The sequence below is a fragment of the Miniopterus schreibersii genome, assembly GCF_964146895.1.
Source record: "Miniopterus schreibersii genome assembly, chromosome: 1".
Classification (NCBI taxonomy): Eukaryota; Metazoa; Chordata; class Mammalia; order Chiroptera; family Miniopteridae; genus Miniopterus; species Miniopterus schreibersii.
Window position 1 is genome coordinate 59266448 of NC_138101.1, and position 13433 is coordinate 59279880.

Here is a 13433-nt window from a genome sequence, read left to right on the forward strand (position 1 = left end):
AAATGTTAATTAAAATTAAGTTATCATTTTTATGACAATAAACCCTATTTCATTGTTAAAAATCACTATTAAACTTGAAATATACAAGCAATAATAGCATTTTTTGTTTTTTAGGTTTACTAAAATTTCACAGAAACCTTAATATCCTTCTAGTTGTATGTTTTTTTTCAATTTCTGAGTTTCCCAATGGCATGGGAAAAGTAAAATATATGATGGCTATAGTTTGGAAAGTTGACCTAGCGAGATACAATAATGCCTAAATGAAAGTTAACGTTCATAGAAATGTAAAAAATATAATAAAATCATGAATTAGTACTAATATTTACACAAAATTTGTGGATAAAATCTAATTACCTTATAAGACTCTATGCCTTACTCATGTGTCAATAAAATGGCATTTTTATGATCCTGAGTTCTTGCCCTGAAATTCAAAGTATATACAAAAATTTCAGTTTTCAAGGACAACAATATTATATATTTATTGATTCATCAGAACTAACATCTTTCACAAAGTCATATCATAACTAATATGAGCCAACAATAAATGCTGTACGAGTCATTATGATAAAAATGCAGAGAGATACAGAGCATATGCTCAATGTTCCCAAGTCTAGGAAGGAATGTGGAAATAGAATAGATGCCTATAGCAGTAGCAGAGAGTTAAATTGCTGGAATGATCAATTATTCATTCAACAACAATTTAATTGGATATGTATTATATGCCAGCCACTGTTCTAATTCTATTTAAAAGGGGGTTGATAGATAAGTAGTTAGTTAGTTAGTTAGTTAGTTAGTTAGTTAGTTAGTTAGTTAGGTAGATGATGATGATAGATGATAGATAGATAGATGATGATAGATGATAGATAGATAGATAGATAGATAGATAGATAGATAGATAGATAGATAGATAGATAGATGATAGATAGATGATAGATAGATAGATAGATAGATAGATAGATAGATAGATGATAGATAGATGATGATAGATAGATAGATATAGATAGATAGATGATAGATAGATGATAGATAGATAGATGATAGATAGATGATAGATAGATAGATGATAGATAGATGATAGATAGATAGATGATGATAGATAGATAGATAGATAGATAGATGATAGATAGATAGATAGATAGATAGATAGATAGATAGATAGATAGATGATAGATGATAGAAGATAGATAGATAGATAGATGATAGATAGATAGATAGATAGATAGATAGATAGATAGATAGATAGATAGATGATAGATGATAGATAGATAGATATAGATAGATGATAGATGATAGATAGATAGATAGATAGATAGATAGATAGATAGATAGATAGATAGATAGATGATGATAGATAGATGATAGATGATAGATAGATAGATAGATAGATGATAGATAGATAGATGATAGATAGATAGATAGATAGATAGATAGATAGATAGATAGAAGATAGAGATAGATGATAGAGATAGATGATAGATAGATAGATTAGATAGATAGATAGATAGATATAGATAGATAGATAGATAGATAGATAGATAGATAGATAGATAGATAGATGATAGATAGATAGATGATAGATAGATAGATAGATAGATAGATAGATAGATAGATAGATAGATAGATAGAGATAGATAGATGATAGATAGATGATAGATAGATGATAGATAGATAGATGATAGATGATAGATAGATGATAGATAGATGATAGATAGATAGATAGATAGATAGATAGATATAGATAGATAGATAGATGATAGATAGATGATAGATAGATAGATGATAGATGATAGATAGATAGATAGATAGATAGATAGATAGATAGATAGATAGATAGATAGATGATAGATAGATGATAGATAGATAGATAGATAGATAGATAGATAGATAGATAGATAGATAGATAGATGATAGATAGATAGATGATAGATAGATAGATAGATAGATAGATAGATAGATAGATAGATAGATAGATAGATAGATAGATAGAAGATAGATGATAGATAGATAGATAGATAGATAGATAGATAGATAGATAGATAGATAGATAGATGATAGATAGATAGAGATAGATGATAGATAGATATAGATATGGGTCTTTCTTCCACATATTTAAGTAAATATTAACAATGCTATAAATATTTATATTATATATAGTTATATGTACACAAGTTTTAAATCATGTTGCATATATATGGATTTGTTAAGTGAAATGAGTAATTTTTTAAACAAGTACAGATTTTATTGTACACCTATCTATTATTAAGTAATTTCTGTGATCTCTCCATTCTCAACACCAAATACTATCTTTTTTAACTGTAACTTTGAAATTTCATTTAGAATCTGAAATGCAAATTCACTTCCTTAGTCTTCCTATTTTAGTCTTTTAAATTTCAGGTTTGTGTTACTATCACTTTTCAAGATTTACCTGGTCATCAGAATGAGAACTTTAATTGAAATATCAGTGTACAATTTTAAGAATAATCATCAGTATTAAATTATAAAGACTGCTTATACTCCAATACGGCTATTTAACTTTCTATTTTATATCTCAGAAAAATCACTCTGCTTTGTTTTCACCTAGAGGTCCCTAATAACACATAAAGATGTTTGCTTCTTAAAACTTTCTCATTTTATCTTTCTTTCCCACTCCTCAGCTTTACTGAGGTGTAACTGAGAAATAAAATCTGTACATATTTCAGGTGTATAATGTGCTGATTTTATGAACATGTACATTGTGAACTGATTACCACAATGTGTTAATCCATCACCTCACATTTTAACTTTGTATGGGCGCATATGTGTGCGTATTACATTTTCTTTATCCGTTCTTTCATTGACAGATATTTAGGTTATTTTGTTGCCATATCTTGAATATTGTAAATGATGCTGCAGTCAACATAGCTGTGCAGATATCTTTTCAAGGTCCTAATTTCATTTCCTTTGGATAAACACCAAGAAGTGGGGTCGCTGGATCATATGGTCGTTCTATTTTTTATTATTACATAATGGCTGTACCACTTTACATTCCCACCAAGAGTGTACAGGCGATCCCTTTTCTCCACGCCTTTGCCAGTTATCGCTTGCCTTTTAATAAGTCACTCTAAGTGTGTCAGGTGATATCTCATTATGGTTTTGATTTTCATTTCCCTGATTAGTGATGTTGAGCATCTTTTTATATATCTGTCCACCGTTTGTATGTCTTCTTTGGAAAAATGTCTAATCAGATATTTTGCCCATTTTTAAATCGGATTTGTTTTTTTCCTATTGAATTATAGCAGTTTCTTATAGATTTTGGCTATAACTCTTTATCAGATATATGACTTGCAAATACTTCCTTCATTCTATAGCCTTTTGCTGATTGCCTTTTCTTTTTGCTGACTGTTTCCTTTGTTGTGTAGAAGCCTTTTAGTTTGATGCAGGCCCCCCTTATTTGTTCTGCTTGTGCTATGATTTTGGTGTCACACTCAAAAATTCATTGCTAAGACCAATGTCAAGAGGCTTTTCCCTATGCTTCTTCAGGGGTTTTACAGTTTCAGGCCTTACATTTAATTCTTTAATCCATTTTGAGTTAATTATTGTTATGGTATAACATAAAGGTCCAACTTCATTCTTTTGCATGTTAACATTGAGTTTTTTCAGCACCATTTATTGAAGAGACTATCATGTCCCTATTTTTGGTCCCCTTGTCAAAGATTAGTTAATCTATGTAGAGTTATTTCTGGGCTGTCAAATCTGTTTCATTGGTCTATCTATTTTTATTCCAGTACCACACTTTTTAAATTACTATAACTTTGTAGTTTATTTTGAATTCAGGTAGTGTGATGCCTATGGCTTTCTCAGATTGCTTTAGCTATTTGGGGTCTCTGTGACTCCAGATGAATTTTAGGATTGTTTTCTTTATTTCTGTGGAAAATATCACTGGAATTTGGATAGGGATTGCATTGAATATGTATATCACTTTGGGTAGTACGGCCATTTTAACATTATTGATTCTTCCGATCCATGAATATGTTATATCTTTCTATTTATTTGTGTCTTCTTTAATTTATTTTATCAATGTCTAACAGTTTTCAGTGTACAGATCTTTTACCACCTTAAACATAATATTCCAAACTGTTTGATTCTCTTGACGCCATTGTAAATGTGATTGTTTTTCAGAGAGTTCATTGTTAGTGTATAGAAACATAACTGATTTTTATATGTTGATATTCTATACTGCAACATTACTGAATCCATTAATTAGTTCTAACGGTATTTTTATGAGGCTTTGGTTTTTTTTCTTCGGGTATTTTATGTCATCTGCAAATGGAGACAGAGAAAAAGCATTTAGTTTTTTACTACTGATTATGATGTTAACTGTGTACTTGTCATATATGGCCTTTATTATTTTGAGGAATATTCCTTCAATCTTTGATTTGTTATGTTTTTATCATGAAAGTTTGTTGAATTTTGTTAAATGCTTTTTATGTATCTATTGAGATGATCATATGTTAATCAAATAACAGAGAGAATAAATAGTAAAAGTTGGGCAGAGATATAATCAAAAACTAGTTTAAAAAAAAGTTAAGGGTAAATACCAGACTAAGTAGCATGTAATGCAACAAGCCCTATGAGGGACAAAGAAGCTCAGTTTTGTAAAAGAGGTGCTCTTATAATGAATATATGACATATATGTAAACCTACATCTTTGAAAACCTACATCTTAAATATAGTGAAATACTAACATCTTTCCCTCTAAAACTGAGGAAAAGGCGAGAATGTTAGCCCTCACCATTTTTATTTAATATTATACTGGAGGTAATAGCTAAGTCAAAAGAAGAGAAGAAAAAAGAAATAAGAGGCATAATATATTTAAAGCAAGAAGTAATATTTCTTTTTTAGCAAACAACATTATTATCAATGTATAAAAATCTAAGAAATAGACAAGGAAACTGCTAGAATAAGTTAATTTAGTAAGACTATAAGATTCAAAATCAAGATAAACAAATAGAAAACATTTCTGTATATATCAGAAAATAAAAATTGCACTTACAATTGATATTAATCATATAAATCAATCTTTTAGAATTCATGATACATCATAGTACATGAATGTTTGTACACACACACATACACACAACGACGTATGTGTCATTATCAGTTCTACTTAAACATATTTAGAACACAACATCTTGGAACTAATATAAAGGGAAGACATGGGGACACAATTTTAGCTAATTTTCTAATTCATTATAACTTTTACTATTATTTTCACTTTATCATAGGCCATGACAGTAGAGTGGTTATATAAAAAAGTTATTTAATTAAAAACTTACATCTTTTTACTTTTATTTCCAAGTAAGGAAAGTAAAAAGTTTTGAACATACATGCAAATATCATACAGTATTATAATAATAACAGAAGGTCAATGAGGTCTCCTAAACAATATATTATGCCGCTTTCTTTCTTATTTTCCTCCAAATAAGCAATGTCATTAAAGGATGAAATGGCATTTATAAAATTCTCTCTCTTTAAATCTTTATTTATAATTTACATTCATCAGTATATAGGACTAATATGATATAGGAAAGTTATAGGCATAGTCTTTATAAACAAAGCATGATTATGTTCATAAACCAACACCTGTTCTCCCCCCCTCCTTGATTTTATTTGATGTTTAGTTTACTTAACCCATAATCCATAACCCTGTTTTCTCGCCAAATTATTTTCTTGGCAATAATGACAAATAAAAGTGACTTGCCTGTGACTTTTACTGCTCAGCATAAATAGATCCATAGATACTAAAGTGCTACTTACTTATAGAATATTTTTATGGAGATGTAATTCAGTATAAAAATAAGAATGTGATGTTCTAATGTAATACATTAACTCTCAATAATTCAAATATTAAATATCTAGGATATACTATCAAAAATGCTTAGGAAAAATATATGAATATCTTTAAATCATATACTTTGTGATAAATATATTAATATATTCTATATTTAAGAAATACTAATAGTATTTATGAAAAACAGTATTTGGAAAAATGTAACATTAAGTATACTTTTGACATTGATTTGATATTTTGATATACTTAAGATAATATTTGATCTATAAATAGTATTTATAACAAAATTCATAGAAGTATTGTTATATAAATTTCTCATATTCAAAGGAGTAAAAATATTTTATGCCCACATTAATGTTATAGCATTTTCTAGAAAAATTAAAGCAATATATAACTGGTTTTCATGGAGATCATTGTAAGATTTGAAATGGTTTACTGAATGTAACAATATTATTTTACTTGGGACTGGTTGTGAGCAAGAAGTATGAATGCAACCTTAATTCTTTATTTCTGAATTGCTTAACTTAAAAATGAAAATATCACACAATAGATAAAATATAAGAAAATTCATGTTATAAATGTATCTTTCTTGTGATATGCAATATCTTTGGTCACACTGGAATATGTTAATTAAAATTTTAGAAAAACATAAAATAATCAAAGCAAGGAAAAAGTAAATTAAACCTCAGAAAATTTGAATTGCCAAATAAATTCAAAAGGGCTAATAAACAATAGCAGAACTTTTCAGAATCAAGGCAATATTTATCCACTACAAAAAAATGTTTGGACTAGTGTACTAATGAATGTTTGATGAATGAATAAATCAATAGTGTCCTGAAATTGCCTCTTTTTCATGGGGACAAATAAAAATCACTCTTAATCCATCCATTATCCAACAGATACTTACTGAAGCCTGTTACGTTTCAGAAATGCTAGAATGCAACCTCACGGGGCTGATAGTCTAGCAGAAATTTTTATGATACAATTTAGAAAGAGGGTGTTGTTCAATGTGAAAACAAAAGCTAAATTGAGATAATACCAATATTATCTCAATTCTCTACTGAGGCTATTTAAATTATTAATAAAAAATTTCCTTGGTTCTGTTCTCACATCTCATGAAACAGTTTTATTAAAACTCTTCATGTGCATTTTAGACATTAACAGCCTTTTCATTGTATAGCCACAGTTTTAGCCACGTAGTTTCCTGGAGCATATTATCCTCACTTCTATCTAAGTAATTTAAAATACAGCAATTTTTGAAACAAATTTTAACACTGCCATGGCAAATTTCATCCTAAGCCACATGTACTTATCTCTACATTATAGTACAATAGTAGTGCTTTCTTCATTCTGCATTTATATATGAGTAATCTCCACAATATAACCATTTAACTATTTTTTTAAATGGCTTGTTGGCAACAACAGTAAACATACAGCTATGAGTTCATATACCCAAATACATTTATTAGGTTAATATAAAATTTCTCTGCCTCTTTTTTTTATGAAACTCTTTTAGTTGACTTCTATAAGCATATGCATCTAGTTGTGATTAAAGTTGTATTAGTGTGTCTTTTCGAAATGAGACTTTGTCGCAAGAGTGTCTGCTATTGTAAGAGAATTTGAAATGACTCCCTCTATTCCAAAGATAACTTTGGTAAAATTCACCTTATTTTCAGACGTATTTACTTTTCTAACAATACCTGTAGGCTGAAAACTGGGACACACAAATTGGGAATCAATACAAAATGAGAGATATTGAATTCACCTCAAAAATTGTGGAGGACTATCTTTTAAAAGTGTTTTCAATCTTTTCAATCTCAAGGGTTTTAAAGTCTGAAAATCTAGACTTGAACTTAAATGCCAGAGTTCATGTCCTGCCATCCTTCAACTTAAGAGAATGAAATTCAAGAGGTTGTGATGTGTATTTGATGTGACCTTTGAGCTTTTGATTTTCAAAAGTCTTTGAAATAAAAACATAACTTTAATAAAATCTTTCATTTTAATACGGCACGTGCATACATTATTTAAGAAAAGCACATGACTTACATATTTCTTTTGACAATAAAATGAGAAAATGCTTTTAAAGCATCTAGAACACATAAGGCATCAGGATACATTAGTTCCTTTCCCTTTCAAAAAAAAAATAAAACACAAATTGCCACAAGAACTCAGAAAGAAAATGAGCATTCTGTCGGTCCTGCATTACCTTTCGTTAATCCCCAGCCAAGCAAATAAGCACCTTAAAAGGAACAAATAAACATTCTACAAATGGATTATTTTCTCTGACAAACTGTCTGGACATTGTGCCAGAGGGACGTCTATTATTTGATCCCCAACTTGTTGATATGTCCCTACCTTTTAATAACAAATTAAAAGAATCAGAAAGAAAGCAAACAATACATGGCTCTCTAACCACTTATGAAATCTTCTGGGTTAAATGTGACACTCAGGAGGTTGGGAACACTGGACATAATATGCTTTATTTTTCAATTAAGCAGATCTCACTTGGAAGGGGTGCAAGGATTATCAATACTCCCTCAGTTGAGGAGCCATCAAAGTGATTTACCAGAGCACAATTAACAGATGGGTAATATTTTTTTTAGTATTCTAGTTTTTAAAGTCTCTTTATTTTGAACCTTTGGTCAAAATATATCAGTTTACTTTGCTTTTCTCCCCTCAAGCACAGATTTAGAAATGTTTTAGCTTTTTGTCAGTGACAACCCTAGATTTTGGATGAACTGCTCTCATCTTTTGTTCCCCGCAATGTCATGTTCAAAATTGGATAAAGCGTACAAGCAAACTGCATGCCTCAGCAGGGTCCAGAAAATTGCAGGTAACTGCAATGTGCTTTTTCTCATAACCTAAAGGTAGAATTATGTGATTTCTCTGATAACTTTCAAAACTAGTCTTCATTAAATATTATTTAGATTATAATGGGGATTATAAATAAACTGTTGCCTCTTTATGCATTCCAGAGGGAGGCAAATGACAGAGGAGTTCAACATGGTCTATTGTTTTATGTAGCTATGTTTTAAAAAAAAACCTCCACTCACAAGAAAAAGCCGCTGCTAGATGGCAGCTGTTGAACAGAGTGGGATGAAATCATCCCACTAGAAAAAGAAAGGAACCAGCAGCACAACATGAGCTCAGCTCTACAGTCTTCTCCACATGAGGGACTTGAAACTTGGGTTTTAAAGACAGAGTTTATAAAAGAATATCAAAACGCCTATTTATTCTGCTACTGACTTCCAATATCCAAGTTCCAAATACTCTTGCATTTTTAGGTTTCATGAGCTGCATTTTAACCTCTGCCACACGGCATGTGAATGTGGCCAGTTAGTTAGTTTTATGACATAATTAATAGGCATTGTCAGAGACTCTCATTTCTGATCCTGGGGGGTTGGCAACCTTTCCTTGCTTCCATTCCAGTCTTTGAGAAATTGGCCAGATGGTATGTCCTACCCACAAACTGCAATGTGGAAGCCATCCTTTTTTAGGACACTTTCTAATCTTTTCTGGCCAACTTTATCACTCTTGCAGAAGTTCAATTAGTTACAGATTTACTTAATTTGCTATAGGTACATGGATTGTTTCTGGACTCCCTCTAAAACTTCACTGAGGTAAAAATGATTACTGTAAATAATTGAATTTTTTTCTCATAATGAGAAAAGGAGGCAACATAAGATACTGGAAAACAGTGTTTCTGCTATATATAAATTCCACCCCAGGCCTGCCACAAACAGTCTTCTTGAGCCCAGGGATCGGGGTCTCAGTTGCTTCATCTTTGTAATGAGGCACTGGGCTGAATGATCTGATCCCGTCTCGCTGGAAATGTCCATGGTTCTGTGGGGCTTTCTATATGTCATCAATCACAAGCAGACCCTTGCTTGGCTTTCACAAATTAAAATGTGTGGTTTTGAAGATTTGTGAGAGTCCTTGAAGTTCTTGGACAAGTAGCAATTTTTAATTTTGCTGAGGAACAAATTTTATTTGCACACACTGCAAGGCTATGTGCAGGAAGGAGCGAGATTTATTATAACAAAATGTAGCCTCCACCTATCATTTGTATCTCAATGAAGTCTTGTGTTATCTTCTTGTTATCATTCTCAGTAAGAATCTAAAGGGATAACTTAATTTTTTTTTTTTTGGTATATCTTGTTTTACTTTATGATGAAAATGTATAATGCAACATATCCTATTAATTTGAAAAATTAATCTTTTATATAAAACTTGAATTACACATCAAAATTAACTAAACATAGCTCTATAATGAAAACTAGAAGCATGAGGACTTATGAAAAAGTCCCATGTGCTTCCATGCTTTCAATTCATATCAGCATTTCTTAATTTATCTATTTTAAGTACTACAGATTCCAAAAGCTTTGATGGTTTATGTAATTCAGTATATACATATACCATCTAAAATATATCCATGTTTATTCTCTAAAAACAAAAGTATATATTATCAAACTGCAAATAAATGAGTGACAAATCATAGTGCAAATTATCATAATTGCAAAATCATTTATGGGGTTTTGGAAGTGTTTGATATAGTTTTTTATTTGGTAAGGCTTAGCAATGCCTCTGTCTAATCTATGATTTGACATAGTGAACTGCATCCAACTTTTAAACAATAAATCCCACTTAACTGATAGTCATTAAGTATATCAACAAGTAAAGGATTTCTCATCATATCAACACTGTTCAAAGTGCTGACTCCTCCCTCAGCTTCCATTAAATTAATAACAAGTGCATTTAAATATTTTCTAGCCCATTTCCAAGATCCTTATAGGTTAAATTTTCTGTATCACTTGAAACACAACAACAATAAATTTGAATCTCATTTTAATAGGGTTAAACTAATCCTTCAGGTCAAGTGAGAGGTGGCATAAAGTGGTGATGGAGGAGTCCATTGCCAGGATACCCCAGTTAAAATCCTGGCTCTGCCTGACATTTAAGTTTTCAATAGCTTTCAATGCCTCAATTTCCTTGCCTATTAAATGAGGAACATTCAAGAGTGTTGGAATGGTGTCTGGCCTTTGATTTATTGTTATTATTGATGCTGTTAATGCCTGTGACTAGCTGTCATGCTCTGACTTAGAGGTGAGATTTAACTGAGAAGGCTGAAAACAAGGATCTGAACTCCTGATATCTCCTGGTCCCATATTACTCCAGCAGGCTTCTCCCATCTTCTGCTTCTTACTCCTTTGCAGATATCCCCACTGCCAGAAGGGTCAGCAGTCTTTGTCTGAGGCTGTTTAAATTACTCCCACCCCCATCAGCTCTCTCCATCTCTGTCCACTTTCTCAAAGTCCTAGTGAGGCTACAGTCTACCCAAGCTCTATCTGATGATGACTGAGATAGGAAGAGTGGTATGTGGCTACAATCTCATGGGGGTAGATGGAAACCTTTCCTCCTCAGAGGTGCCACCCTTTCCTTCTGTTATTTGGACCTGCTCTGGGTAGAGGGAGATTGGAGTAAATGGGCCAGTTCAAGAGCTGCAATCAATTCAGTGAGTCATCTGGAAATCCAACAGATTGCTGGGGCCAGTGTGGCCCTCACATCTACCACGAAGTCCCTGTAACATGGGAAATGGGATGGACTCAATAGATATTTACTGAATAAGTGGCTGGATGTGAAAAGGGAAAACCCTGATCAATCATAATAGCGGCCAACCTTAGAGAAAAAGCAGAATCTTGAAGGTCCTCATTAGACATTAATCCTTTAGTTGCTTGGGAGATCTGTAATGGTCTCAGAAAAGGTCTGGGGCATTGAAAGGCCCTGGGTAAGGGAGGAACTTGAAACAAAGGATATTTGTCAACAACAGGTAAAGCCATCCCAATGTGTGTTGGCTAAATACTAGTCCTATCTAAATTAACAATGGGATTTCCACTATTCTCCCATCCCTCAGGCATGGATGGGATCTGCAATATGGGAACCTCAAAGAATCCTGATGCTTGTATCTATCTATCCTTAAATATAACTTGGCACACAGAAGATACCCAATGGATATTTACTGAATGAGTGACAGGACGAATGAATGTACCTATAGAAAGAAATATTTTCCTGTTTTACCTTCCTCAAAAGTTTGACCACTTACTACCAGTAATACTTGAATAGATCTTATGCTTGAGGTGTGTTGAAACACTCTCTTATCAACAGCGAAATACAGGACTAGTGAAATAAGAATAGGCTTTGAGTTATATACATTATAATTCAAATCCCAGGTTTGTCCCTACCATCTTTAGTGATCATAGACAAATCATTTCTACTCTGAGACAATAATTTTCTCTTTATTAAAAATAATGTCTACTTTACAAGCCTGATAGGAAATTAAGGGAATATGTATAAAGTATATATATCTAGTGCTTGGAAAAAATAAATAATACCTATTGCTGTTGTATATTGGTATTGTTATTAACATATCGCATTAGACATCAGCCTCCCCTTGTCTAGGAAGGGAAACCATAATATCCAGGTCCACCTCCCATGACTTCAATTAACTAAAATTTCTTTTCTACCCTACACATCCAGATTATAAGTTTGCTGCATACTTAGAAACCAGACCTGTTTATCTAATAATTCAGAACACATAACTTGACAACTTCTTTCTCCTTAACATAATTCTGCACTGTCAGAAAATGCTTTGAAAAAAGAACAAGAGAACCCAGTAAAAATATGCTTTCCGATGTACACCCTGCTTATCTGCCAAGCATCTGTAACCATTCTTACCACTACAGAGTATTAACACTTATTATCTTAATAATGTGTAGCACTTCTCTAGAAACCATATAATTATTTTACTCTGTGGACCTGTGAACCAAGAGTCAAGGTCAAAGCTCAGGTAAAGGTTATTCTGTTTCTATAATCATATTAACACACTTATTGGGAAAAACGGGTATTCTAACACTCTTCTCCGTAAAGCATTTCTCTATCTCTAGATATGGATTTGGCTTTCATTTAAAATGGTTCTATAGCACACTACTTTCAGGACAAAATAATAGTTTAAAAGATTTTTTATTCGATTTGATTTAATTTGACTGGGAGCTTTAGGGGTACGTAAAAGAAACATATTATCAAAGCTGGAAGATTAGTCCATCGTCAGTAGGAGCTGGAAGTAGCAGAGGGAGTCATGGCACTTTGCTTACAGATGGGTGACCCACCAGTGAGGGGTGAAGAGGCTAATGCAGATGTTTCAGTACATAATTTGGAGCTGACATTCAGATCTCTGTTATGAGATAGAAATTTAACCAAGAAAACCATTTGAAATTAAAAATACCATTTGAACAGTCCAGTTCAGTTGTATCTCAGTGTCATTTGCTCCTTCCGGGGGGGGGGGGGGGGGCCTGCATGGTGTGTATATGCAAAAGACTATAAGAAAAGCACAATATATTTCGATCATTTCATCCTAAGAATGAAAGTCAAGTTACGGAGCCCTTAAAACCATCCAATTTTTAAATCCTGCATATTTCAATAGCTTTCTTGCATAGTTGTGATTCCTTAGACAACATAGTTCCCAATACAAAGCAGAAATTATTGTTTATATCTTCTTATTTATAAAGCAAATGGTTTCTAAATCTAAAAATATGAAGAAAACTCATCA

At 32.0% G+C, this 13433-nt stretch overlaps 1 long non-coding RNA gene across 1 annotated transcript in view; it reads right to left on the reverse strand.

Annotated features, from left to right (window-relative positions):
- Window positions 1-354: 354 nt before the first annotated feature.
- Window positions 355-13433, reverse strand: part of LOC308557949 — a 99125-nt gene continuing 86046 nt past the window's right edge. The window contains exon 3 of the long non-coding RNA XR_013998908.1: window positions 355-421. This is a non-coding gene — a long non-coding RNA (uncharacterized lncRNA). The remainder of the gene's footprint in view (window positions 422-13433) is intronic.